This window comes from Dermacentor andersoni, chromosome 10 (genome assembly GCF_023375885.2).
Source record: "Dermacentor andersoni chromosome 10, qqDerAnde1_hic_scaffold, whole genome shotgun sequence".
In the NCBI taxonomy this organism is placed as follows: domain Eukaryota; kingdom Metazoa; phylum Arthropoda; class Arachnida; order Ixodida; family Ixodidae; genus Dermacentor; species Dermacentor andersoni.
This window is the reverse complement of record NC_092823.1, coordinates 1619870-1644193: the sequence shown is the minus strand read 5'-3', so window position 1 is coordinate 1644193 and position 24324 is coordinate 1619870. Positions and strand designations below refer to the sequence as shown.

General features: G+C 47.3%; 1 long non-coding RNA gene across 1 annotated transcript; it reads right to left on the bottom strand.

Moving 5' to 3' along the window:
• Positions 1–11500: 11500 nt before the first annotated feature.
• Positions 11501–13275, bottom strand: LOC129382030 (uncharacterized). The gene is made up of 2 exons (XR_008610111.2): positions 11950–13275; positions 11501–11881 (listed from the first exon to the last, which is right to left on the bottom strand). It is a non-coding gene; the product is annotated as an uncharacterized lncRNA (long non-coding RNA).
• Positions 13276–24324: the final 11049 nt, after the last annotated feature.

Here is a 24324-nt window from a genome sequence, read left to right as displayed (position 1 = left end):
TCTAGTAACATTTGTCTAAAAAAAGTTTATTGGGAGTTGCTAGAAATTTTTGTAAGGGTGACCGCCCGGTAGGTCGTGCGGGACGAGCTGCTGGCGCGACCCCCACTCGGTGGCCCCGGGAGGATTGCGCAGTTGGTGGAATGCCTCCTTCGCGGCAAGCGAAAATACAGTCGAGGCCGCCTGATGACGGGCGACAACGTTCCGCCGAGCCGCCAAATTTACGACGGCATTGCAGAGCGTGGACCATGGGTATTCGGCATGATCTGCGTGACCACCGGGCAGCTCCGACTATTCTAGGTTGACCGACGAGACGCGGCGACGCTAGGCACCATTATTGCAGCCAACGTTGAACATTTATCCACAGTAATAAATTGGCCGCATACAACTGCATCCCGAACTTAGTGGATGCTACAGCGAGCCTCAATCTGTAATGGGAAACAGTAAACCACAGCGTGAACTTTGTGGACCCAATCACGGGCGTCATTGGCAGAAAGTGAAGCACCACCTCCTCTGCGGGCTGCAGTGTAACTGCACCGCGGCTGGAGTCGCACCTCGCTGTGGCGGGAGTCAATTATACTGGCCACACGCGCTGCAAACACATTTCTGCGTTTGTTAGAAGCGATCGCTCGACGCTACCCAGTGTCAGGGTACATGACAAAGTAATGGAAATTTTCTGACCCTTTGCTTTTGTATGAATGTTTCCCTGCATTGCTGCGCGCTTACATAGACGGCACGCCCGCGGCGCAGCGCTTCCGCGCTAAGCGGCGTTCACTTCGTCTTTATATATAAGCGCTAACAGCCAGTGATGTGTGGAAAGCCCACTGGATAAAGCAGGCGCACACCATGTCTGTTTGCCTGCACCAAGCCGCGCCGAATCAATCCAGAGGAAAAGAAAGCAGCGACAAGCGATCGTGTAAAAGCCTAGTGCAAGGACCAGGGGCACACCAATCTGCGCTCGAAAAAGCGATCGCATAGACCAGAATACAATAGTCTGGCACCCAGACTAACCGAACGCATACTCTCGCTCTCGCACCCGGGTTGCCCGGTCGGCCAGCGCCATTCTGTACTGGGCTGCCAAAGTGTGTTCGTCGGCGACCAGTAGACATGGCAAGCGCCAGCTCTGGGGCTCCAAAGTGCGGAAATGTGCCCGTTAACGCAGATCCGAAGTACAAGAAGGCACCTGGGCGGCATTGCGTCGTGTTTGGATGCCAAAACAAGCAGCGCAAGAGGAGCAGGTTACTTGGCGCTGTTTGCAAAGAGCACAACAGACGTACGGAATCGTGCCGGTGCGGTGTTTTCAGCTTGCACCGATTTCCATCCGCAACGAAGAACGCCAAGCTGCGCCACCGGTGGGTAGCTGCAGTGAATAGGAAGAACTAGCAACCCAGTAAAAATGCACGAGTATCGCAAGTGATGCTCGGCAATTCCATGCTTTCAAAACATTTTCACTCAAAGGGGACCATTAAAAAATGCATTTGAAGAGTCACGGAGAGCACAAGACGGAAAGACCACCACGAGCGAACATCCTGTTCCAGGAGAGCAGGCCCTGTCTCTACAACGGCCCCTACTGCTCCACCGGGAAAATCAGTGAGGCTATATTGAAGCTAGAGGGCTGGAAGGCGCGAGAATGGTATAATCCGGCACGACATGATACAGCACGACAGCCGCCGGCGCGAGGAAATGTGTCCGATGTACCGTGCCTATGCAAGGAGAATAGGTGACACCAACGAGGAATTTACCGCATGCTTCTGAGTATTTATGGGAGAAACACCGCTTTCCGCGAAACTCGTCGCAAAGCATACGCCCGGGCAAAATTTTGCCGCGTGATGCATGTTGAAAAATAGAATTTTCATAAAGCTTTATCGCGCAACCTTTAATAATATATGGCACCAACACAGTGCGGTATATTCCTGCACAGGTTACATGCCAAAAGTACGGAGATATTACAGCTCACACGTGTTCTAGCACATAGCACGCGGTTTGTACAAACGTAATTGCGTACTTACCCAATGTATTCGCTTCTGCACTCTGCACGGCACTCAGTGTGGCCGTTAAGGACTTGCATGACGTCTTGAAGTTTGATTGAATCGAGACAGCGAAAATGACAGGTTAGAAAAAACGCGAAACACGCCTTCCGCCCAGCTAAAATGCCCAAGTTTCGTTTTTGCGCCGGGTCGCATCTCCCGGTGGCGTATTTTCATCCGCTAGCAGCTACAACGGGGCGTGCCACTTTTGACGGAGCTCGACGTTTCTGCGCAGGCGCGAGTAAGAGCGGGCGCGAGAGAGAAAATCTGGGGGCTTTTGCTCCTTGAATATATGACTCAGCCTAGGCACTACGGAGGAGGTTTCTTAGATTGCGTTGTATTCGTTTGTCCCCTGACATGCCGGCATTGCGGAGTTCGGTCGAGTTGGTTTATACGCTCCGCCGCTGGCTGCCCGCGCGGTGAGGCAGTGGGCGCGGACGCCGCTTGGTGATCGCTGTGTCTGAAGGGACAATGTTCTGACTGGTGTTTTATAAGTCGCGGGTCGAATTTTTCGTCGCGACGATAGATCGGATTTTTTACAAGCACTGCTCCAGGAGGGCACATGTAACCGGCAAACGGAGGCCTCAGGAGAGCACCTGAGGTTATATTAAAGCAGGCGGGGCAGGATCTCCGGGGCACCCAAGCGGTAGCGGGGGGATCAAAGCTGGAAGCCGGGCGGCCCGTGGGTTGGGGCCGCAGAGGCCGAAGCGTGCCTGGGGGTGTTCGCATAAAACATTGGCTGTCCGCGATAGCGGACAGCCGATCTTATACTCCCCTGGCACGCGCAGGCCTCTGCGAGCCCCAACCCACGGACCAGTCCGGCTTCTAGCTTTGATATCCCCGTTGCCGCTTTGGTGTCCTGGAGGCGCCGCCAATAATGCGAAATAATGACACGTTGTTTTCATTAGTAAAAACATGATCGATTAAATATGATTGCGTCGAGCCGCCAACTTGCGATGCTAAGTTCAGCACAACCGCGCCCCGCGACTTCTGCCGGCACGGCGCGCCTAGGGACAAGCGCATACACCGCGCCCCAAGGGACTCCTCCGTAGTACCTAGGCAGAGTCGTATTTTCAAGAATCAAAACTCCCCACATTTTCTCTCTCGCACCCGCTCTCACTCGCGCATGCGCGCAAACGTCCGTCGTCTCCGCAAGTTCCACGCCCCGTTGTACCTACGAGCAGTTGGAAATACGCCTCCCGGTGTGGCAGCCCAGGCCTGCCACTTCGCGGCGCTTGGGATAGATGGCGCGACCGGCGCTCACCAATATGGCGGCGCGCTTTAAATTCACGGTGTTTTGGTGTATAACAGTCTTGTGAAGAAAGCAGGCGCACACCCACCTCCGCTCGGGAAAACGCGCGCAAGTATGTAGCGAGCCGTGCCAATCCAATCCAGAAGCCAGAGGAGAGGGGGTAGTAATGTTACAGTGTACTAGAATAGGCAGTGGAACGACCGCGCTCCTTGGCGACTATCGCGGCCGCGAAAGTAGCGGCGGCGCTGTGATCGGCGACTGCGGGGAGGCGCGCGTCGAAGCCTACGCGGCATGTGGACTCTAAAGGCTACTTCCTCAACTTCCTTCATTCATTCGCACCCAGGACGCGCCCGTTAAGCGAAACGAATTTTTCTAGCGTTTGAAATTTACTCTTTCTCTATTTTGGCCAAAACCGCCATGCAAAGATGCTTGCTTGCACCGATTGCATATGACGGTACACGCCGTGCGCAGTGTTTACTGGCATGAATAGATCAGACGAAATAAATAAAAAAACTGCAACAGATAATGATTATCTTCAAAGTTTTGTTGCACACTTCCGTGGCATGAGGATGCCAAGAATTCACATACTATTAGAATGCACAACACAAATACGCAAAATGTTCCAGGTCAAGACAATGCAGAATTTACTAACATATACAAACATACAGTGATATTAGAAATACATTAAGAGGTTTTCCATGGCATGACAAAATTGAGAACTTCATACAAAAATGCACAATAGAAATAAACATGTTTAGCAATGCCATGGTTAATAAGTACAAATATATAAAAAGCGACACCCACTGAAGGATTTAAAGAAATTCACAATACAGATAAGCAACTGTGCTGTACACATAATACAAAGGTTAATTAAACTGCAGCTATCATTCAGGAATGCCGGCATACCAGTCAAATTAATGGTTTATTATGCAATCAATTCAGCCTGCTTAACTTCAAGTGTTTAGATGACTTCCGCTTGGAGGTGCTGGCTTTGCTCAGCCCCTTTACAAAAAAGTGGAGCCTGGTTGTGACATAAAAGCCGACAACACGGGGTGTCAAGCACTCTGCATGCGCTTTGCAACCAATACTCAAGGGCCTGGCAGAATGAATCATCTCCAGGATATCCATTACACTCTCACTGTGCACCTTATTAGTAGCGAAACAACTAGTGAAAACATCCTCTAGGCTTGTAATAAACGTAAAAAGTTCAACTGTAGGGCACAACAAACGACCCTGATCTTTGAACTGCACAAATGCAGAAGCAGCCAACAAGCGCCCTTGGTCAGTTGACAGCAAGAGGCGGGCAATGCAATCAGAACATTTGGTCGGTAGCACACACTTTTTTGCCACATAGCCTGCAATGTAATATATTAACCTTGACTCGCTTCTCTTCACATGATACACATGTTCATCAGTTTCTGCTGGCAAAGATGTAGTGAGAACCTTTGTATTTTCATCTGTGCACAACTTCACTGTTTCCAAAAACTTTCCCTTAGTGGTACCCTCTTCTCTGTCGGTTGCCTCAAGAAGAGAGTTGATCACATCATCCTCCACATTGTTGCCTGTGACGCTTCCTGCCAAGTTGTAAAAAGAAAGACAATGAACCGTCAGTAGAAACTGCTGCGGCGTTGGATGACTGTTGCAGCCCCATGAAAGTCTCACTATACCGAAAAAGTTCTCAACTTTATCCTGACTAAGCCTTGAAGTTAGCAAAATATTTTAATCCCACTTTTTTGTTCAAGTAGTCAAGAAGCTCGAGCGTGCTTGTAAGTGTTACCGTTAGTCCTTCTGCAGTTGAGTCACTGAGAAAATGCCTCTTGTCAGTGTGACGTTCCCATGTGTTGAGAAATTCAAGCGTATCTTGGATCTTTTGTACACTGGTAGAATTGGGTGCTAGAGCTTCTGCTGGATACCTAGAAGTCATTACAGCAATCAGCGATTGCATTCTTGAAAAGAATTTTGCAGTAGCTTCTATGCTGCCACAGCTTCTCTCCAGTTGTGTCTGATAAAGAAAGAATGCTTGCAGAGGTCCCTGTTCAAAGAGCTGAAAAGCATAACTCACTCTCATTTTTTCAAAGTTGTTCGGTGCAACATGAACACTTGATATACCAGGTATTGCCCTCAATGCAAGTGCACTGTTGTCAAGTGTGAGGGCTTCCTTCACAAACTGTATGGACACCTGTCTATCCGTTGTCTTGAAAGTCGTGCCTAGAAGCCGGTTGCGAATATTCTTGACAAGATGAGGGAAGTCAGAAAAAAAATAAAGGAACCGGCTACTGTCAACTGGGTGCTGCTTCTTGCAGATAACTTCTTTCATTGATGCCTTTACATTAAAAACTCCACATCTTCCTATTCCAAGAGGCTGCATCACACGTTATATAGTCGATAAGAAGCCCAGTTTTTTCTGCGAGTACTGTGGCCTCAAGTAGAATTTTCGCAAGCGATTCACCCTTGACATTCTCATGGCTACCAAAGACACCAAGCACCTGTGTCCAATTGCCTACAAGGGGCACAAACATTACAACAAGGCCATGATTGCATGGCAAAGCCTTTTGGTCCTCAGGTGTGTACGCTCCAAGGTCGACAAAACCTTCCATTTTTCCTCCTGTGGTCACTGAAAGGTGCTCGGAGAGCTTCATTTCATCAATGATAATGCCTCCACGCCTGTGAAGTTCATCTAGTGGCAGCGTTTTCTTCTTTAGTGGTATCAGCATTTGTTCATTAAACCCATAACCACCCCTGTATTCAGCTGTGTATTTCCTTATAGTCGTTTCACTTGACAGGGTTAGAATTGCCTGCTTTCGCATATATTTGTAAAGTTTTGGGCTACGTATTTTAAGTAGTACGCACTCCAAAATCCACTCTTTCTCGTAGATCATCCCACGTGGATTTTTCCTCTTTGAAGCTTCAAAACACCGCCGAACAGCAAGCTGCTGCTTCGATGAGAGATGCTTAACCTTCCCGGCAAGCACTTTGGTCGCAGCACTATGGGCTTTCATCTTAAATGAGATCTTCGCTGAGCTTCATTATTTTTGATGTAAGGCGCTTGTTCTTGCGCGTGCATGCTTGCAACTTCTGCGATGTTTTCTTAGGCGCACATTTTGGCGACTTCCGACTTAGGAGACGTGACCGGCGGGTCAGAAACGCTTTTCTCAAATACTTGCACGCAACGCACGGTATTCCATCCTTGGTCGTTCTACCAAGGCAATTTATGCTGAAAGCGGCTTTCCACTTGTTTTCTACTTGGTTACTCAAGTGGTCTGTAAGACTGCTCATCAAAAGGACCTCGTCGTTCGCAGCAGCACCTTTACACAGATACATCTCATTGGCTTGTTGCAAAGCATTCATTGCGTCCTGCAGTGTTGTCAGCGATGACTCTGCCACCAGCTTCCCACGCAAAAATGTCTTCACACGAAAACCACCAGAGCTATCCTCTGTGCAAAACACAGCCCTTTCAACTCTCACTTCACCTGTGACGGCGTTAAAGGTGCACGAAGTGAAACAAATTCCTTCGGCGTCATGCATCTCACGCAGAACCCAGCGCTTATTAGGCGGGGTTACATTCTTAAGCGCGGCGACAGTCACGACAGAATTTACATAACTTTCGTGCTCGTACACACAAAATGTCTCACAAACATCGGTAGGCTCGTCCACAGTCTGACGCTCTGCAGCACTCGAAAACAGTACCTTTTTAGCTGATCTGTTGATCTCTTCAGCCTTGCGTTTTCTCTCGTTCCTTCTCGGCACCACGCGCTTGCTCAAATACGCCGGGGCATTTGGTAAGATTGTTGGCACGGCGTCTGACGAAAGCGTAGGCTTTCCTCGCGGTACACGAACTCCTTCGCCGTTGATTACGTGCACATAGTCCCTGACAACACAGTGCGGCTCAAAGTGTAGTTCGCAAACTGCACAATCCTCCGTAAGTTGTTTATCCGCTCTGTGCAAGTTCCGCTGCCATAGGCTCCGTCGTTCAGGGTCCGCAGGTGCCTTGAAAAGCGAGGGTTTCTTTGTAGCGTCCGCTCGACTGTATCCAGTGCTACATCCAGGGGCGTAGCAATGGTTCAAGCGTTGCTTACCCATTGCTGAAGCAAGGAGTCACCGTTCACACACGAACTGTATCAAAAAACACGCACTAAGTGAAGAAGCACGTAGCCGAAACAGCGTGCCTACGCCAAACCTCGCGCACGTGTTATCAAGGGGAATAGCGTAGTCGACGATTGCAGCGCCGCCGCTACGTTCGCCACCTGCTGTGACAGCTCTGTCAAGGCGCACTCCCTGGCGGTCGCTTCACTGCCCCATTCTAGTAAACTGTAGTAATGTGTGACACTATAGAGGCTAGACGGTTTGACTAGTGTCGTGAACGCGCCAGAGGAGAGGAAATTATTTGCAATGACGGCTCACAGATGGTGCTACAGCTAGCAGTTGTGTTGTGCGCGTGCTCGGCAGCAATGCCGGGAAACGCGTTACGCTGCGCGCATTTTGCTGTAACTGCTGCGATATTCGGCTGGCCAAAGCACAAAATATAATACGAGTGTCTATATGTTCTACTTCGCATGCGACGTAGGTCAGCAGCGGCATTCTCAGAAAACAACTTTCGACGCTACTGCTTCAGGTGGACACTGACTGTTGAAGCCGCCAGCAGTTATATTTTTGCTTGTTTATGCTTTGGTTGACCTATTTTCGCGGAAAAAGGAACAAGGAAAAACTGCCCAACAAGACAGCGACGAAGGGGAATGAACGAGTACAACACGACATGCGCATAAACAAGAAAGGCTCGTCATCCAAAAGATTGAGCGTGTCTCGTATGACGACCGAGCGAAATTGCAGCCTCACGTGTGGAAGGCACCATTCGCGCATGGTCGTTACAGCCCCGAATACATTAATGTAATAACATAAATAAGGGAATAGAACACATTACCGCAATGTTTATTTACAGGAACATTTCACTGATGCAGTTTCACTGGCATCGCCTCAGTTTGAGCAGCTTTTGCTTCACGCGATTGGACGCCTTACCTTTGTTCATAGCCTTAGTCAAAAAAAATGCAACCTCGTCAATACATAAAACTTAATCACATCCCTTGTAAGAGCGCGGGAGTGCACGCTGCAGCCGACTTCTTGGAGTTCATGCCCTTGTAGAAAATGTAAAAGCACCATGCTCCCAGCATGCAGCTCGTTTCTGCTGAAAAAGGCAGTGAATGCATTTTCTAGTTTAGTCATTAGCACTTCAATGTGCTTTGAAGCGTACACCAAACCTCCATCGTCAGCCTGCCTCGTCAGTGAGGCATTCTGGTTTTTATCAGCCTGTAGGGAGGGGCAAAATAGCCAAGGCAGATGTACATGCGGGGCATGGGAATCTTTTTAGTGATTTCCTGACAACGTAGCCGGGGACACAAAAAATGAGTCGGCTGTCACTTTTATTTTCTATACAGCCGTTGTTGTCAGACATGCTGTCCTGCTCTTGCAGCACTGCTGAAGCATGTACGAGATTTCCCTCGAGATCATCAATTAGGCTTGCTATATGTGCCGTCTTTTCTTTCCTTGCATCACAGGGCTACAAAAGAGAACTCACAACCTCAGCTGGTGAATTTCCATTCCTTGGTGGCTTTGCCAAATTGTAGAAGGCCAGGTTATTTTTATTTACTATAAGCAAAAACTGCTCTGGAGAGGGGTGGTCATTGCAGCCGAATGATTGTCTTACAATTCCAAATAAATTCTCCAATTTGTCTTGGGTCAAATTGGCTGTCGGGAGATATTTGTGTTTTAGTGATGACGTCACATAATTCACAAGTGACAGAGTGCTTTTCAGCGTCACAAGAAGTCCGAGGGCAGTCCCTGCAATGAGAAATCCACCGCCGTGCTGAGCGGCATACCGTTCCACGAAACAGCGAAACCTTTTCGGCACATGACTTATACCCTCCTTTGCACAGGGGCACAAAACACGTTCTGCCTTTCTTTACAGGCATTCTGTAGACGCACAAATCACATTCACGGCCCTGTTGAACAGCTGCGCACAAACATGCCAGACAATCAGGAGCGAAGCGGAAACACACCACAAAGACTGCGCTCGACACGGAGGAAGGAAACTCAGGAGAGGCCCTGACGTCACTCTTTGTGAAGCTAAATTGAAGCCGAAAGTAGGCGTTGCTCATGGCGTTGCTCCGCCTATCGGGCCAGCTCTCCTCTCTTGTTTACATTTCTCGCGAAACCACGCCGCGCTGCGCGCAACCGTGGTGCTCGGACGCGCGCGCTCCGCAGCAATACTAAACAATCGTTAGCACGCAATCGTTAACATGATTCCGCCAAAGAGGGCAATGTTTCCCGCGTATATTCCTTCGTCCGTTGCCATTGCCCTGGTGCGGTACATTGCGTACAGCGTTGCATGCGCGTTCATTTCACGACCTTTAGTCCCTCGTGTCCCACCAGGCCACAGCAAAATCCGGGAGAGCACGGTCCAGCTAACGCAGCGCAACAAAACACGGAGACCAACACGAACCTGCCCGCACGGCGCCTTTGCCACGGTACGAAACCTACGGAGCAACACGTGTGAGCGCACAGAACCAAACCAAAGCCGCCATTGTGGCCCGAAAGGCGTGGCCGCCACGGCAAAGAAATAAAAATTCAGCAAAAAAGAGGACGACCTACTACGTCATTTCCTCCACACTTTTCTCCTAGCGCGCGGAGGGGGTAGGGCCTCTCCTCAGTTTCCGTCCTCCATGGCACTCACGGAGGAAGGAAACCATAGAGTTACTATACTGACTCTAGAGGACAAGCTACCCATAGGGCCCATGCATTGAAATCGGGAACCGCAAGAGCGCCGCCATGTTGCTACGCGCCGAAGTTGCCAGCTCCTGAGACGCTTGCTAGACTTGGTGACAGTAGTCAGTTTTAATCCGGCAACCGTAGCAGCGTGGCAGCATGGCGCCTCGCTAGTAGTATCGTGATGTGTGCGTGCAGCCGTGTGTTTGGGCTTTATAAGTTGGTTCTTTATTCTATGTTGCGGGACGGTGTGGGTGTGGTCCATGTTGGCCGTACAGGTGGCAGTTATGCAACCGAGGGATGATCCTGTTGAAGTTTCCGGCGGTATGCGGTTTTCAGCGGTCATGCCTGTTGCAGGAGACGAGGTTACGAGCTCGAAGCTGTGGTCAGATTCTTCGTTGGCGTTCCGTAATTCTCTTCGCACGGGCGCGGTATGTTGCAAAAGCCGCTTTCACGATCTATCGTAGTGACGATAGATCGGGTTTCTTTATTATTATAAGTACTGATCCAGCTGTAGGGCACATGTAGCCGACAAACGGAAGTCTCAGGAGAGCACCTGATATTATAATAAAGCAGGCGGCGCAGGAACTCCAGAGCACCCAAGGGACAGTGGGGGGATCAAAGCTCGAAGCAGAACGGTATATAGATTGGGGCCGCCGAGGCAGGTGTGTGCCAGGGAGTGTTCGCACGGACAGCTCCCCTGGCACGCGCAGCAGTGCCTCGCAAGGTCGAGATACTTTAAAGGCACCTGCGCCCATGATCTTTCTTTTGCCTCGGTGCAGTTAGCACGATTAATGAGAATAATATGGAGGGCATCCGATGCAGTCGCGAATGCGTCATGGCAAGTGTAGCTCGCGTCGCCTGGCGTGTGTAGTAATATCAGAGTTGGTTGTATGAACTTCATCATATTAATGCACTTTGTTACGGTACCTTAACGGAATGGGTCTAGAGGACGGTGTTGGTACATTTTTTTCGTACCGCCCTAATCCTGTTATACCCCCCACTACATACACACACACATACCCCACCCCCCTTTTTTTATGTACACATACAATTCCTTGCCATGATGAATCATAGCCTCCTTTATTTTTGAAAAATAGAGGAGGCTATGGACGGATTGACCAGTTCAAGTTGTCAACTTGTCAGTAACTGTCATAGGAATGACTGTAATAAACACAATTCCACGATCGGATTGGTTACTTTCATTTTTTGTTGTAACACTGAGGACTACATAGAACTTTATTTTGTATATGTGAGAGAAGTATGTGGATATCACGAGCTTAAGCCAATGTGCGATACACAGACAAAACATCTGCTACAACATGAACTGAATTGAGGGCCACACAACACATACGTAATTAAAGGTGCAAAATATAGGGGGAAGCTTCAAAATACGCTCTGTAGCACTGCAAAGTATAAAATATATTGTATGTGTACAATAAATGTTCAAAAAAACAACGCATCAATGTCCCATTTGCCTTCAAGTTTATTATCAAGTTCAAGTTTACTGAAGTTTATTATGAGCATATGTACAACAGGAATCTACTAACACACCCACAGTTAAGGTGGCTGTTCGAGGTGTGCTGGCTGCCTCAGTGTAAGAAAAAGAAATTGGGCGAATGTCGACACCATTGCCACTGCTTCTTGCCTCTGACCTGCACGTGCCGCCGCGGCATCTTTGTGCACAAGTGTGCTGGCGTGGCGAACGTAGGAGTCCTCCGAGAGAAAGAGTATCGTTTACATGGAGAAGTGGCTGTTCACATTGCCTGTCGCTTTCCCTCAAATGTTTCCTTGGCGACTAGGGTGACACACCCGCAGTCAAGGTGGCTGTTCGAGGTGTGCTGGCTGTCTAAACGAAAGAAAAAGAAAGAAATTAGATGAATGTCGATACCAGTGCTATTGCTTCTTGCCTCTTACCTGCATTTGCCTCCACGGCCTCTTGGCTTGCGGAGTCTGTATGAGGGAGCTGCTGTGGCTAGGCGAAGGCATTGTCGAAGGAAAAAGAAAAGGCCATTCAAATGGGGAATTATAGAAATAAATACAGTTCTTATGTCTGTTTCTTGCACTGTTCTTGCCTAAAAGTTTTCAAAGACAGTGTCCAGAATACACCAGCACTTTGACTGCTTTTGCTGTTTACCTGCAAGTGTTGCTGTGAGATCCTTAGTATGGCTGCGTGCAGCATTGTAACACTTAGTGGAGGCATTTGAAGTGGTAGCCAAAAATATAAAGAATCATCCTTGTCTGCATGAATGCTTTAAATTTCTAGATGCAGTGGTAACTATTACTATTGGTGCAAGGCCCCCCACATCTATGCGGCAAGTGCCATAGCTCGAAACTGAATTTTTCCTTTAGTGTTTCACAAGGTGTCTGATATGTCCACATTAGACGTGATCCGTTTCTTATTATTTATCCCAGTGTGGAGAGAGCATCCTTAAATAGTTTTTTTTTAAATTTTTGCATGGCTTGTTTTTTTGGTTTGTTTCTGAATTTATCAAACAGCAGTCTCATGATGCTAAAGTGACTCATGATATGACAGTCATCAGCTTTAGTTTTTCAGAAAAACAACGCATTTCCTGACCCATTGTGTGCTATCCCATTACTCGCATAATTTCTCAGAGTATTCTACCTATACTGACTTGCTTGATTTCCGCTAAAGAATCTTGCATCTTCAAATACCATTCTTTCCTTAAAATCATTTGACACTTCTCATAATTTCTGTACCTTGGGCTTCTGATACTCTGCATTCACCATTTTTGCTTGTTTCTGACTAGAAATGTCTTCTTTAATTTCGAGCTTAAATTTTACCTTTGGAACACACGGAAGGGCTTGCCATTGCATATCTGCATAAAAGGGAAACATGTTTCATGCGAAATCCAATTGAAGATTGATGAATGCAGCTTGCAGTGTGATATGACTGAATGATCCATAAAAGTAACTCATCTCACTTGGTAAATTAAAGCACTTATTAGTGTGATGTGCAAGATACGTTACACTAGCGTGGTGGGTTCTCTTGCTTATACAGCAGAAGAATCGGTGCGCGAGAAAAAAATTATTTTTGCATACCCCTTGTACACACTGATTTAAGGAAAATGAGCTGGAGCTGTCCACATAATCTACTTATTTTACCTGCGAGTATGGTCAACAAAAATGTGTCCCAGCTGCTTAGTGGTATATGAGATTATGTCAGTATTGCATATGTGCCTGTTGTCTAAAATAACTGAATTTCGAAAATACTCGCAGGGATCTGATGTGCATATCTGCAGTTTATGGATACATGTAAAAGACTCAGCATCAAGTGCAAGTGAACGGACCTACAGGCCCGAAGTCGATCATGCAAATAGATTCGCTGCACAAATTTGTGACTAAATAAGATATTCCACATGGAATGGCATGCAAGGAAGTGTTGAAAATGTTGCACAGTTAATAAAACGCCTACGCCATTAATATGTGGGTTGATACACTCGTTATGCAAAACGGAGGTGAGGCGTGCAGACAGGACACCAGAATAGAGTATTTACAAGCAAACATGCAACACGAGCGCCGCCCACTTCTCTACTCTTGTGTCCTGTCTGCACGCCTCACCTCTGTTTTGCATAATGAATCCTTACCAACTAGCTCAGCTTTCTGTCGTTCTAAGTCTCGATGCACTCGATTTCGTCCGCATTAGGCACTCGCCTCTTGATTACTTCGTGGCAGAGAAATACTCGGCATCAGGCTTTTTTCTGCTGTGGCCTTTGTAGAAGCATGATTGTTCGAAGTGCAACAATTAAACAGATTCTTTGAGTTGCTTGTGGCTTCGCCAGTACAATTCCGGTGCGCTGGTCCGCCTGTCCAGCAATTTCCTACTGAAGGGAAACCTGCAAATAAAAACGCCGCTCCGCATGTAGAAAAATGCTCTACTGTGACGCTTCTCAAACGATTGTGATGCCCCACAAGAGCTGCCTACTCGCGTGATATTCTCAACAAGGAGATACATTCGTTTACTTACATGTGTATGCCTGGGCACTTCGGGGCTTCGGTGGCACAGAAGGCACGAGTGTGCCATAGCGTCCGATGTCGACGCGCGATCGCATGTCAAACCTAAACTGTACGAAACTACTACGCTTCCAAAAAACAGATTCGAAACCGAAAGCCGCGTCATCCTTTATTAAATGAATGCGTAGTTCATGATTTACATAAGTCACGGACTTAGTGATCGCTTTCTGTAAACTTAATATTAACCCACCACCTTCATAAAACCTCAGGTATGCGTTTTTAGATGACAAAGCATACGGTGACCTGTACTTGTTTTCAGCTCTTTCAATAGTAATTGCGCTGGCCACATTGACCAGTAGCAACAGGGCGGCGCCCTAGAGGTTCCCACTTTTCCGGCCCAGCTTTTCCTCTAGAGTTGTTCTACTAACTCTATGAAGGAAACTAAGGAGAGGCCCTGACGTCACTCTTTGTGAAGCAAAAGTGAAGCCGGAATTTGGCGTTGCTCATGGCGATGCTCCGCCTTTTGGGCCACCCTCCTCTCTTGTTTATATCTTTCGCGAAACCACGCCGCGCTGCGCGTGGCGTCGCGAACGGAGCGCGCGCGCTCGCGCAACATCTGGCAGAGCACGGTGCAAGTAACACAGCGCAACAAGACACGGTGACTGACGCAAACCCGCCCACTCAGCGCCTTTGCCACGGCCCGAAACCTACCAGAGCAACACGTGTGGGCGCTCAAAACCATAACAACGCCGCCATTGTGGCCCAAAAGGCGTGGCCATACAACAAAAAAAAATAAAAAAGCAGCAAAAAAATGAGAACCTACTACGTCATTTCCGCCACACTTTTCTCCTAGCGCGCGGAGGGGGTAGGGCCTCTGCTTAGTTTCCTTCCTCCGTGATGGCACTCGACGAGCGACACGAGGAGCTGCGGCATCGGTTTTCTCTGCTCGCCTAACCCGCCTGCCACGAACAGCGCCACCTGCGCTAGCATCGAAACAGGTTTCGGCACGGCGGCTGGCGAGGACGCCCCCTCACGACACTAGTCAAATTTTCTAGCCTCCATAGTGACACTAAGCTCAGTGTTACCACTCGGACTTGCAAACAAGATTAACCAAGGCTAACCATGCTATGCCTTAGCTTTCGCTACGTATATGCTGGCATAGCCGAGCTTAGCCACTGCCAATTTTTATTGTCTTGTTATCGCTGCCATTCCGCGTGTGCTATACAGCGTGTGAGCCGTTTTGCCGGCTGCGATGCGCCGTGGTGACCGCGACGTTCGAGCTGTGTTCTTGCTGTTACGAAATGTGTTCGCATGCTACAAATCGTGATGTATGTGCGATGCGTCACAGCGTTGCTGGGTGTATATATATATATATATATATATATATATCATCAGCCTAGCTACGCCCACTGCAGGGCAAAGGCCTCTCCCATACTTCTCCAACTACCCCGGTCATGTACTAATTGTGGCCATCTTGTCCCTGCAAACGTCTTAATGTCATTCGCCCACCTAACTTTCTGCCGCCCCCTGCTACGCTTCCCTTCCCTTGGAATCCAGTCCGTAACTCTTAGTGACCATCGGTTATCTTCCCTCCTCATTACATGTCCGGCCCATGCCCATTTCTTTTTCTTGATTTCAACTAAGATGTCGTTTACCCGCGTTTGTAGCCTCACCCAATCTGCTCTTTTCTTATCCCTTAACGTTACACCCATCACTCTTCTTTCCATAGCTCGTTGCGTCGTCCTCAGTTTCAGCAGAACCCTTTTCGTAAGCCTCCAGGTTTCTGCCCCATATGTGAGTACTGGTAACACACAGCTGTTGTACACTTTCCTTTTGAGGGATAGTGGCAACCTGCTGTTCATGATTTGAGAATGCCTGCCAAACGCACCCCAACCCATTCTTATTCTTCTGGTTATTTCAGTCTCATGATCCGGATCCGTGGTAGCGAAGCACTTCCAGTGCTTCGCTACCTATCGTAAACTGCTGCTCTCTTCCGAGACTGTTAAGCAATACTTTAGTTTTCTGCAGATTAATTTTCAGACCCACCCTTCTGCTTTGCCTCTCCAGGTCAGTGAGCATGCATTGCAATTGGTCTCCTGAGTTACTAAGCAAGGCAATATCATCAGCGAATCGCAAGTTGCTAAGGTATTCTCCATCAACTTTTATCCCCAATTCTTCCCACTCCAGGCCTCTGAATACCTCCTGTAAACATGCTGTGAATAGCATTGGAGATATCGTATCTCCCTGTCTGACGCCTTTCTTTACAGGGATTTTGTTGCTTTCTTTGTGGAGGACTACGGTGGCTGTGGAGCCACTACAGATATCTTCCAGTATTTTTATATATGGCTCATCTACACCCTGATTCCGTAATGCCTCCATGACTGCTGAGGTTTCGACTGAATCAAACGCTTTCTCGTAATCAATGAAAGCTATATATAAGGGTTGGTTATATTCTGCACATTTCTCTATCACTTGATTGATAGTGTGAATATGGTCTATTGTTGAGTAGCCTTTACGGAATCCTGCCTGGTCCTTTGGTTGACAGAAGTCTAAGGTGTTCCTGATTCTATTTGCGATTACCTTAGTAAATACTTTGTAGGCAACGGACAGTAAGCTGATCGGTCTATAATTTTTCAAGTCTTTGGCGTCCCCTTTCTTATGGATTAGGATTATGTTAGCGTTCTTCCAAGATTCCGGTACGCTCGAGGTTATGAGGCATCGCGTATACAGGGTGGCCAGTTTCTCTAGAACAATGTGACCACCATCCTTCAACAAATCTGCTGTTACCTGATCCTCCCCAGCTGCCTTCCCCCTTTGCATAGCTCCTAAGGCTTTCTTTACTTCTTCTGGCGTTACCTGTGGGATTTCGAATTCCTCTAGGCTATTCTCTCTTCCACTATGGTCGTGGGTGCCACTGGTACTGTATAAATCTCTATAGAACTCCTCAGCCACTTGAACTATCTCATCCATATTAGTAACGATATTGCCGGCTTTGTCTCTTAACGCACACATCTGATTCTTGCCTATTCCTAGTTTCTTCTTCACTGTTTTTAGGCTTCCTCCTTTCCTGAGAGCCTGTTCAATTCTATCCATATTATAGTTCCTTATGTCCGCTGTCTTACGCTTGTTTATTAACTTAGAAAGTTCTGCCAGTCTATTCTAGCTGTAGGATTAGAGGCTTTCATAGATTGGCGTTTTTTGATCAGATCTTTCGTCTCCTGCGATAGCTCACTGGTTTCCTGTCTAACGGCGTTACCACCGACTTCTATTGCGCCCTCCTTAATGATGCCCATGAGATTGTCGTTCATTGCTTCAACGCTAAGGTCCTCTTCCTGAGTTAAAGCCGAATACCTGTTCTGTAGTTTGATCCGGAATTCGTCTAGTTTCCCTCTTACCGCTAACTCATTGACTGGCTTCTTGTGTATCAGTTTCTTTCGTCCCCTCCTCAATTCTGGGCTAATTCGAGTTCTTACCATCCTGTGGTCACTGCAGCGTACCTTGCCGAGCACGTCTACATATTGAATGATGCCAGGGTTCGCGCAGAGTATGAAGTCGATTTCATTTCTAGTCTCACCATTCGGGCTCCTCCACGTCCACTTTCGACTAACCCGCTTGCGGAAAAAGGTATTCATTATCCGCATATTATTCTGTTCTGCAAACTCTACTAATAATTCTCCTCTGCTATTCCTAGAGCCTATGCCATATTCCCCCACTGACTTGTCTCCAGCCTGCTTCTTGCCTACCCTGGCCTTGAAGTCGCCCATCAGTATGGTGTATTTTGTTTTGACTTTACCCATCGCCGATTCTACGTCTTCATAAAAGCTTTCGACTTCCTGGTCATCATGACTAGATGTAGGAGCGTAGACCTGTACAACCTTCATTTTGTACCTCTTATTAAGTTTCACAACAAGACATGCCACCCTCTCGTTAATGCTATAGAATTCCTGTATGTTACCAGCTATTTCCTTATTAATCAGGAATCCGACTCCTAGTTCTCGTCTCTCCGCTAAGCCCCGGTAACACAGTACATGCCCGCTTTTTAGCACTGTATATGCTTCTTTTGTCCTCCTAACCTCACTGAGCCCTAATATATCCCATTTACTACCCTCTAATTCCTCCAATAACACTGCTAGACTCGCCTCACTAGATAGCGTTCTAACGTTAAACGTTGCCAGGTTCAGATTCCAATGGCGGCCTGTCCGGAGCCAGGTATTCTTAGCACCCTCTGCAGCGTCACAGATCTGACCGCCGCCGTGGTCAGTTGCTTCGCGGCAGGCGCACACCAAGTCCGTGCGCCTGCACCCATAGAGTTAGTAAAACAACTCTAGAGGAAAAGCTGGGCCGGAAAAGTGGGAACCTCTAGGGCGCCGCCCTCTTGCTACTGGTCAATGTGGCCAGCGCAATTACTATTGAAATAGCTGAAAACAAATGCAGGTCACCTTATGCTTTGTCATCTAAAAACGCATACCTGAAAGCGATCGCTAAGTCCGTGACTTATGTAAATAACGATGTACGCATTCATGCAATAAAGGATGACGCGAATTTCGGTTTCGAATCTGTTTTTTGGAAGCGTAGTAGTTTCGTACAGTTTAGGTTTGACATGCGATCGCGCGTCGACATCGGACGCTATGGCACACTCGTGCCTTATGTGCCACCGAAGCCCCGAAGTGCTCTGGCATATACCTTCACATGTAAGTAAATGAATGTATCTCCTTGTTGAGAATATCACGCGAGTAGGCAGCTCTTGTGGTGCATCACAATCGTTTGAGAAGCGTCACAGTAGAGCATTTTTCTATATGCGGAGCGTTGTTTTTATTTGCAGGTTTCCCTTCAGTAGGAAATCGCTGGACAGGCGGACCAGCGCACCGGAATTGTACTGGCCAAGCCACAAGCAACTCAAAGAATCTGTTTAATTGCTGCACTTTGAACAATCATGCTTCTACAAAGGCCACAGCAGAAAAACAACCTGATGCCGAGTATTTCTGTGCCACGAAGTAATCAAGAGGCGAGTGCCTAATGCGGACGAAATCGACTGCATCAAGACTTAGAACGGCAGAATGCTGAGCTAGTTGGTAAGGATTCATTATGCAAAACAGAGGTGAGGCGTGCAGACAGGACACAAGAGTAGAGAAGTGGACGGCGCTCGTGTTGTCCACTTCTCTACTCTTGTGTCCTGTCTGCACGCCTCACCTCCGTTTTGCATAACGAGTGCATCAACCCACATGTTAATAGCGTAGGCGTTTTATTAACTGTGCAATCTTTTCAACACTTCCTTGCATGCCATTTCATGTGGAATATCTTTTCTGGTCGCAAATTTGTGCAGCGAATCTATTTGCATGATCGACTCCGGGCCTGTGGGACCGTTCACTTGCACTTGATGCTAAGTCTTTTACATGTATCCATAAACTGCAGATATGCACATCAGATCCCTGCGAGCATTTTCAAAATTAAGTTACTTTAGACAACAGGCACATATGTAATACTGACATAATCTCAAATACCACTAAGCAGCTGGGACACACTTTTCTTGACCATACTCGCAGGTAAAATAAGTAGATCGTGTGGACAGCTCCAGCTCATTTTCCTTTAATCAGTGTGTACAAGGGGTATGCAAAAATAATTTTTTTCTCGCGCACCGATTATTTTGCTGTATAAGCAAGAGAACCCACCACGTTAGTGTAACGTATCTTGTACATCACACTAATATGTGCTTCAATTTACCTAGTGAGATGAGTTCCTTTTATAGCTCATTCAGTGATATCACACTGCAAGCTGCATTCATCAATCTTCATTTGAATTTTGCAAATGTTTAATGAAACATGTTTCCTTTCTATTCAGATATACAATGGCAAGCCCTTCCGTGTGTTCCAAAGGTAAAATCTAAGCTCTAAATTAAAGAAGACATTTCTAGTCAGAGACAAGCAAAAATGGTGAATGCAGAGTATCAGAAGCCCAAGGTACAGAAATTATGAGAAGTGTCGAATGATTTTAAGGAAAGAGTCTTATTTGAAACTGCAAGACTCTTTAGTGGAGGTCAAGCAAGTCAATGTAGTTACAATACTGTGCAAAATTATGCGAGTAAGGAAATGCGTTGGCTTTCTGCAAAACAAAAGCTGATTGCCATTACATAAGTCACTTTAGCATCATGAGACTGCTGCTTGATAAATTCAGAAATAAACCAAACAACAAGACACGCAAAAATAAAAAAAACAATTTAATGGTGCTCTCCCCACACTGGGATAAACAAAAACACATCACATCTAATGTGGACATATCAGACGCCTTGTGAAACACTAAAGGAAAAATTCACTTTCGAGCTATGGCACTTGCCGCATAGATGTCCCCCGGGAGGCCTTGCACTAATAGTGATAGTTACCACTGCATTTAGAAATTGAAAGCATTCATGCAGACAATGATGGTTCTTTACATTTTTGGCTACCACTTCAAATGCCTCCACCAAGTGTTACAATGCTGCACGTAGCCATACCAAGGATGTCGCAGCAACACCTGCAGGTAAAAAGCAGAAGCAGTCAAAGTGCTGGTGTATTCTGCACACTAGCTTTGAAAACTTTTGGGCAAGAACAGTGCAAGAAGCAGACATAACAACTGCATTTATTTCCATAATTCCCAATTTGAATGGCTTTTCGTTTTGCTTAAACAATGCCTACGCCTAGGCACAGCAGCTCCCTCATACAGACTCCGCAAGCCAAGAGGGCGTGGAGGCAAATGCAGGTAAGAGGCAAGCAATAGCACTGGTATCGACATTCATCCAATTTCTTTCATTTTCTTTTTTTTAGGCAGCTAGCACACCCCCAACAGCCACCTTGACTGCAGGTGTGTCACCCTAGTCGCCAAGGAAACATTTGAGGAAAAGCGACAGGCAATGTGAACAGCCACTTCTCCATGCAAACGATACTCTTTCTCTCGGATGACTCCTACGCCTCGCCACGCCAGCACTCTTGTGCACAAAGATGCCGCGGAGGCAGCTGCAGGTCAGAGGCAAGAAGGAGTGGCACTGGTGTCGACATTCACCCAATTTCTTTTTCTTACACTGAGGCAGCCAGCACACCTCGAACAGCCACCTTGACTGCGGGTGTGTCAGTAGATTCCTGTTGCACATAGGCTCATAATAAGCTTCAGTAAACTGGAACTTGACAATAAACTTGATGGCAAATGGGACATTGATGCATTGTTTTTTTTTAACATTTATTGTACACATACAATATATGTTATACTTTGCAGTGCTACAGAGCGTATTTTGAAGCTTCCCCCTATATTTTGCACCTTTAATTACGTATGTGTTGTGTGGCCCTCAATGTAGTTCATGTAGCAGCTGCTTTGTCTGTGTATCGCACATTGGCTTAAGCTCGTGATATCCACATACTTCTCTCACATATACAAAATAAAGTTCTACGTAGTCCTCAGTGTTACAACAACAAATGAAAGTAAACAATTCAATCGTGAAATTGTTTATTACAGTGAGTCCTATGACAGTTACTGACAAGTTGACAACTTGAACTGGTCAATCCGTCCATAGCCTCCTCTATTTTTCAAAAATAAAGGAAGCTATGATCTGTCATGGCAAGGAATTGTATGTATACATAAAAAGGGGGGGGGGGTATGTGTGTGTGTTTGTAGTGGGGGGTATAGGATTAGGGCGGTACGAAAAAATGTACCAACACCGTCCTCTAGACCCATTCCGTTAAGGTACCGTAACAAAGCGTATTATTCATAAAGTTCATACAACCAACTCTGATATTACTACACACGCCAGGAGACGGGAGCTACATTTGCCATGACGCATTCGCGACTGCACCGGATGCCCTCCATATTATTCTCATTATTCGTGCTCACTGCACCGAGGCAAAAGAAAGATCATGGGCGCAGGTGCCATTAAAGTATCTCGACCTTGCGAGGCACTGCTGCGCGTGTCAGGGGAGCTGTCAGTGCGAACACTCCCTGGCACACACATGCCTCGGCGGCCCCAACCTACGTACCGTTCTGCTTCGAGCTTTGATCCCCCCACTGTCCCATGGGTGCCCTGGAGTTCCTGCGCCGCCTGCTTTATTATAATTTCAGGTGCTCTCCTGAGACTTCCGTTTGTCGGTTACATGTGCCCTACAGCTGGATCAGTACTTAAAATAATAAAAAAAACCGATCTATCGTCGCGGCGATAGATCGCGAAAGCGGCTTTTGCAACATACCGCGCCCGTGCGAAGAGAATTAACGAACGCCAACGAGGAATCTGACCACAGCTTCGAGCTCGCAACCTCATCGAGTGACACTCTTGCAACAGGCGTGACCGCCGCTGAAAACCGCATACCGCCGGAAACTTCAACAGTATCATCCCTCGGTTGCATAACTGCCACCTGTACGGCCAACATGGACCACACCCACACCGTCCCGCAACATAGAATAAAGAACCAACTTATAAAGCCCAAACACACGGCTGCACGCACACATCACGACACTACAAGCGAGACGCCATGCTGCTACGCTGCTACGGTTGCCGGATTAAAACTGAATACTGTCACCAAGTCTAGCAAGCGTCTCAGGAGCTGGCAACATCGGCGCGTAGCAACATGGCGGCGCTCTTGCGGTTCCCGATTTCAATGCATGGGCCCTATGGGTAGCTTGTCCTCTAGAGTCAGTATAGTAACTCTATGCCTGCACCAAGCCGCGCAGAATCAATCCAGAGCAAAGGAAAGCAGCGACAAGCGATCGTATAACAGCCTAGTGCAAAAACCAGGCGCACAGCAATCTGCGCTCGAAAAAGCGATCTTATAACAGCCTAGTGAAGAAAGCAGGCGCGCAGCAATCGGCGCTCGGAAAAGCGCCCGCAAGCACGTAGCGAGCCGCCCCAATCCAATCCATAAGGGAGAGGAGAGGGAGCGAGTAATGTGTGACACTAAGCTCAATGTTACCGTCCAGGTTAGTCTGGTTAACTGGCTATATTGCGGCGTTTAGCCAGTCGTTCGGCGCGTTGTTCGTCTGTTTCCTGGGCGATTCGTTTCCTCTTCATCTGATTCCGATGTAGATTCCAGGCCTCCTTGTGCTTATCAGAATTGTCGCCGTCCATACTGCCGCCTCAACTGTGGTTGCAGCGCACGCGAGCTCTCCCTCTTCAATCGTGCGACATGTTATGAGGCATGCGAGGCAGCTGGCGAAGCGAGCGGAGGCGAACGCATGAACGAGGAACACGGTGTGACGTCATGTGCCTCCTCGGAGCATGGCCACGGCGAAATCGCAAGTTCCCGGCCAGTAGAACTATCTCTTAAAAAAAAAAAAAAGAAACGAACGAACGGTACGCGTGGCAGGGAGGGGGCGGTGGGGTCGAGCCGGCATAGATAGAAAAGAAAAGGAGACAGGGCGCAGGCACCGTGCGGCATAATGTAGGTTACAGATTTCAGTGAACCGGTGAGCCGTTCAATTCATACAGTTTCCTACAAAAATTACTAGAACTAACTCTGGCGCTAGTGTCTACGGGAGCTGCAATGGCAGTGGTTGTCCCAACATGGGAATTATGGGAAGTACGTGGATTTACCTAAGCTTCGTCCTTTTGGCTTTAAACGGCTTTGTGACTTTGGAAACTCGTCGGTTTCAACAGTGTATTGCGTAATGAATAATTAAATAAATATTATTAAAATTGCCCGACGTCAGGATTCGAACACTGCGACTCTAGCACAGAAGCCCGATATTGAAGCCATTGGGCCACGGACTTTTTTTTTTTCTTTATTGCCTCTTTGCAGCAGAAACCAAGAACACATTCAAATGCTAAAACATGTCAACGACACTTTGGCTAACATTATATATTAAAATCGCTTCAGCTTGATCAGTTCATCAAGAATAGCCACCCACTCGGGAGGCTCACTCTGGGCACGATATATTTCCCGAATATACGCGACACTTTCGATGAAGTTTATTCTCGCCGGACGGGTATCGACATCCGAGTGTCGCACTGCCATTCTCGTTTTCCACAGACTGTGGAGGCCAAGGAGCATAAACATATCGTACGGAACTCCTCCTTCGTTATCGGTTGGCAAATATCGAATACCAAGAGGTGTAATCGGTAGTTCTTTTTTAAGTGTACGTTGTAAGATATCCCAATGAAATGTTGGGTCCCAGCAATCGATGAAAACGTGTTCAATGGTCTCTGGCTTTCTACAAATTAAGCAGTTTACTGCCCACGGCACATATATTCCTTTTTCGTCTAACCATGTTTTTACGGGTAACGTGTTTGTGTGTAGCTTAAAGAAAAACGTTTTTTGAGAGGGTCTAACTGGCATTTTTTTCACCCGTTTCAGTACATCATCTCCT